The sequence below is a fragment of the Atractosteus spatula genome, chromosome 7 (genome assembly GCF_055471065.1).
Source record: "Atractosteus spatula isolate fAtrSpa1 chromosome 7, fAtrSpa1.hap1, whole genome shotgun sequence".
Lineage (NCBI taxonomy): Eukaryota > Metazoa > Chordata > Actinopteri > Semionotiformes > Lepisosteidae > Atractosteus > Atractosteus spatula.
Window position 1 is genome coordinate 50,885,924 of NC_142712.1, and position 5,603 is coordinate 50,891,526.

General features: G+C 44.9%; 1 non-coding gene across 1 annotated transcript; it reads right to left on the bottom strand.

Annotated features, from left to right (window-relative positions):
* Positions 1-5,159: 5,159 nt before the first annotated feature.
* Positions 5,160-5,242, bottom strand: trnal-cag (transfer RNA leucine (anticodon CAG)). Its single transcript has one exon. It is a non-coding gene; the product is annotated as a tRNA-Leu (tRNA).
* Positions 5,243-5,603: the final 361 nt, after the last annotated feature.

Below are 5,603 nucleotides of genomic sequence, written 5' to 3' on the forward strand. Positions count from 1 at the left end.
CTCTCTGTGGTCATTACAAATCCCTGGGCATTTCTTGAAAGGAGTAGGGGTGTTCTGCCCAAAGTTCTCCTGGCTTTTACCTATCATGACTTCCTAATAATCCCCATCTCTGAATTGGCTTCATCACTCTGCTCTCCTCCCCACTGTTAGCTGGTGTGTGGTGAGTGTACTGGTGTGCTCTGTCTGTCGTTGCATCATGCAGGTGAGGCTACACACTGGTGGTGGTGGAGGGGAGTCCCCATTACCTGTAAAGTGCTTTGAGTGGAGTGTCCAGAAAAGCGCTATATAAGTCTAAAGACATATTAGTAGTAGTATTCCTCTCTGTCTCTCTTGGTGAGATTTCATTAGTGAGAAAGAGCCACACAGATATCAGGCCTTGTGTGCATGTCAAGTGGTCGCTGTCCCTGGTGCCAGTCCTGTACTGTACAGGCTGTACTGAAACTGGAGATTCACCTCCTGTCTGTGCTTGGTGCAGTTCTATCAGCCTGTCCAGAGAGTGAAGCTAAACTCTGATACACAGCTTGCTTTCTGATAGGCTCCCTCTTAGCGTTATGGATACTATACTACAAAAAACTAATTGTAGTCTTGATTTTTAAGAAAAGCCTCCTAGGCCTTTTGTCCATTGTGGATTGTTTTCTCTTCCTTGCACTTTTAAAATAAAGCCTGGCTAACATTCCAGTAATGGTTTTGTGAAGAAAATACACATTCATTTCTATTATTTTTCCAGACATATGGCAAACCATTATAGCAAATCTTCCTCTGGAGAAAAGAAAAATATTTGACCCTGTCAGGCTGAGAAACATAACTGAAGAGCTCAGTCTGCCCTGATCAATGGGTTTATCAGCTTGACAGCTTTTTGAACACATGCACAATAAAATGGGTGATTTTCCTTCTTACTTTTAGTACTCTTACAGTGTTGCACTAAGGACTGACAAAAGCGGTTGCTTAACTGCTAACACGTGTGTCTCTGTGCTGCAGGTTATTAAAGTGACAGCACTGTGCTGAGCTGAAGAGGGCCCTGATCAGCCTTTGCAAACAACAGACAGGTTGTCACAGTCTACAGTAAGGAGGAACATCGGCCTGCAGTTCCAAAACAAGTCACAGAGCGCAGGTCAATTTACAAGAAATGAAACGATTGATTTATAACATCTTCCTCTTCATCTTGGCCTCTTGTCTGTCTTCTTCTGCTTAAACTGACTGTTCATTTTTAAAAGTCTTTCCAACGGCAAGGGATCAAATTAAAATGCCATAGGAAATTCATTCAGGTGAAATTAATTATCACATCCATCTCGATCAATTCTCTGCAGTGACCTGTCACCATGTCTCTTTTTTGTTTTCATTCAAAACAGTGTCAAAGTCACTCAGATGGCTGCTGACACACAGATACTTTCCCAGACATTAGATCACCGGGATCAAGGCATTCCATTCCCTGGACAAAGCTGCTAAGGAGTTTTATGAGCGTTAAATGCCACGTGGGAACTGTATGCCTAATGTTTCATGTTCAAAACTGTTCCCAGATCTCTGTCACAGGTGAAGACACACAGACGCTGTTTAGACACTCCAGATCAATAAATCACTTGCACCATCACAGGCAGGTGAAATAATAAAAGCTGCTCGAGAGGCTCTCTGGAGTTTATGGTATTGTCAGACAGGCCTGGAAAGAAAAAAAAATATAGAAGACACTAGAAACTCTTGAGCCATAACACAGGCAAATATTTCAAAAATGTTCTAAAGCTCTTGACAGGAAGCTGGCCTGTAACTCAACACCTTGTGTGTCAAGGCCAGACATCACAAACAATTTTATAGAGCCTCCCTATAGCATCAGTGCTGATGAACAGACAAATAAACTGGAAATCTAGTTTTTATAATAAAAGATTCCTGGAAACCATGATTAATCTAAGGGCCCTCAGATTTGACTTTGCCTCCTGTCTGCGGCACAGACAGTAGTGATTTAACTTGAAGAACGTTTCTTGCTCCTGTGCAGAACCTCCCCCACCTGACTGGATTCATCCTGCACATCACAAATAAGAAAACAAGGAGACCGTCTGAGACTGCTCTTCTCAACGGTACAGATTGCAACTGTTTGGTTGTCATGCTTGGCTTTAAAATACGACTTCACCCATGATACACAACCTGAATTGCAAAGTCTCCATTGCCATTCTGACTTCATTACATAAATAACAACAACTCAAAATACTCTCCCCCTCAGATTTTCTCAGTATTGTAGCATCATGGATCTGGCCAATAGCAACCCTTATTAGAGGTAATAACGGGACCTTGTGCAGTTAGTTCCCTTCGCTCTCTCCTGGCCTGCCATTGAGGATTGTTAGTTTCATTTAGAATTGTGACGTAGGACAGCCAGCATAATAATATGAAGACGAAGAACACAGTCTTCTCACAGCTGTGTGTGTGTGTGTGTGTGTGTGTGTATATGAGTGTGCGGTGCTGGCAATCTCATACTTCTGCTGTGTAAGTAGACCTCAGGGCCTTCAGGGCTCATTTGCTGATAAACTGTAAACAGAGGTGAAATTGCCTCGCGCTGGAAAAGGCAAAGAGGGGAGTCTGTGGAAAACCCCGGCAGCAAGCCAGAGTCTGGACCCTCAGGCACCCAAGGAGGTCACCTCCTATTTTTCCATCTCCCCCCTCTCTCTGTTTCTTTTTTCATTCATCTCTCCCTTTCCCCCGTCTCCCTCCTCCTTTCGTTCTCTCGTCCCCTGTGTGTGTGCGCGGCTCACTCTCTCTCTCCCTGCCGTGCCTCTCCCGTGTCCCGAGAGAGACCCTCTCCGTTCCTCCCTGACCTCCAGGAGCTGTAAACCCCCAGTGGGATGTCAGAGCCCCCTGCGTGCCCCTCGAGGTGTAACCCGACCCCCCCAGCGTTAAGGTTCCACTGGATCGACAGTTTCTCAACAGGGATTTAGCGGTGAGTCAGTGTTAGCGCTCAAGACTGCAGACAGCATGCCGTGTCTCATGTCTATCCCCCATGTGTGTGCTCATACAGGAAACAAGCAGTGACAGCCTCAGCTCGAATGGTGGAAAGCAGGAGTGCAGGGCACATGAGGACACTGCCCCCTGCTGGCACAAACAGCATCATTCTGTCATCCAGCTGTCCTGGGTTAAAGGAAAGAAATCCCCTTCTAATTCATACAAGGAGGAGCAGAAACCACACATTGTTCACTTCAAGGATATTCCAATTTTAAAGAGTCCTTGTGGAGTTCTAACCTTTTGTCTGGGTCTTGTAACATATTAGGGGTTTTGTTCTAAAACAAAGATAAACATACTGTATAGGAGAAAGCCTTGTGAATGTTTTTGTGTGTGTGAACCGGGCACATGTCTGCCTAACAAATAAAAACACTTAACACGAAAAATCTGTCAAGGCAGAACTTTAACAACGTGGCAATTCACAATAGGAATCTATATGGCAAGAAATAATACTTATTCCTTACACTTAATAATCATGCCTTACAAGGCCTGATATCTGTGTGGCTCTTTATCACTAATGAAATCTCACCGAGACAGACAGAGAGGAATACTACTACTAATGTCTTTAGACTTATATAGCGCTTTTCTGGACACTCCACTCAAAGCACTTTACAGGTAATGGGGACTCCTCTCCATCACCCAAACGATGCAACAGCAAACAATGCACCAGTACACTCACCAGCTTTCAGTGAGGAGGAGAACAGAGTGATGAAGCCATGATTGGTACAGACTCCCAATGGGAAATTTAGCCAGGACACTGGTGTAACACACCTACATCTTTTGTGAATCAACCTGCCATTTTTCATAACCACAGAGAGTCAGGACCTCAGTTTTACATCTCATCCAAAAGAAGGCTTTTTTTTTTTTTACAGTATAGTGTCCTCCTGACTATACTGGGTTATCAGTACTAACACCAACCACAGCATGAGCACCCCCTGCTGGCTCCTCCAATATTTCTGCCAGCAGCAACATTAGTTTTTCCCAGGAGGTCTCTCTTCCAGGTGCTGGCCAGACTCACACCTGCTGAGCTTCAGTGGGGTGTTAATCATGACTTGCAGGGTGATATGGCTGCTATTGAAATAGCTGAAAGAAATTAGCATGATTTGGTTTTCGTACTAAACTGCAATCAGCAGTCTACAGCACCTGACACCTCAAAAGAGTTTGCTAGCAATCCAGTTTGCAAGTCATTCTGTGGATTTTAATGACTAGGGGATTACATAGCTGAGATGGACTTCCTAACTTTACAGTAAGTACTCCAAAACTATGTGGCAGTGCATTTAAAACTCAGAACAGGAGGCACTTCTTTACCCAAAGGGTTGTGGGAGTAGGGAACAGGCTTGCCCAACCATGCTGTTGAAGCCGATACACTGGCGTATTTTAAGAGATGGCTGGAAAAGGCCTTGGACCAGTTAGCTGCAAACTACCAAACGGGCTGAATAGCCTCCTCTCGTTTGTAACGGTTCTTAATTTCGCTGCTTTGAATTTAAAACAAGTGAACGTAATGCATGACTGTAGGTGCTTGTGTGCGACTCATTTATTAAGTATTGTTACCGAGCCCGCTTGTGCGCAAGAGAGAAAATAAGGAAGCTACAATGAGCAGAAGGCACAAACCCTTCTACGTTGGGAAGCACTAGAAGTAGGGACCTCCAATGTGCTTAAGGACCAGACTGAGAGAATGGAGCTACAGAGACCCCGCAGTCCGACACTCCAGCTTTCTCTCAAACTCAGCACCAAGATTTTCGTATCTGGTGCAGAACACATTCTTCGTAAACATGAGCTGTTTCGCACGATTCAGCTAAGCAACGGCAATTTTGTTCAGTGAAAGACAGAAAACGTGGGCGGGCGAAAAAGGGGATAATTGTTACGGCCGCAAACTGACATTACCTCTACCGTTCCGCTGTAATTACCGCTCCTTAAAATAACGCACGAAGCCTAGGCAAATGAGGCAAACATCCACACATCGCAAGGGCAGTACAGACCAATGTGCCACATTGGTATTACAAGCGCGCCAAAAATCTTGTAAATTTAGCTGTCTCTGTGTGGCAGCTAATTGTAGTTTAACGAAACAGGGCCGTTCAGCCCTTCCGGTAGCCAGGAGTTTTACCCAGCCTTCCCTGAAAGAAGTCAGACCCCCGATGAGACATAGTAGCTTGCTCCACACTCCCACATCAAAACACGCTTGTCAGGAGTGGGATTCGAACCCACGCCTCCAGGGGAGACTGCGACCTGAACGCAGCGCCTTAGACCGCTCGGCCATCCTGACGTTAAGAAAACAGTCTGGTCCCCAAGTCTAGGCTGAAAACACACCCTTCAAAACAATTTTTTGATTAACTAAACGAAATCCTAGAAACGCTAATAAAACGACGAGACCTCAAGAGCTCAATTATCTCTCCGCTTTCGCTTGCAGCCACTCAGCTGCGTGTGGTGGTTGGTGGGAAACCTCAGCAGTACACACTACTCACCACTAGATGGAGGTGTTGCCTACGATGTCACTGTCCGGACATTTTCCGAATCACCGATTGTGAGATAAAAGAGATAATTAAGAGTTTTGTCAATACTTTGACAAAACATTGCATCTTTATCTTAATAGGTTTATACCTAAACAGCGCGAATATGGCAGCAAG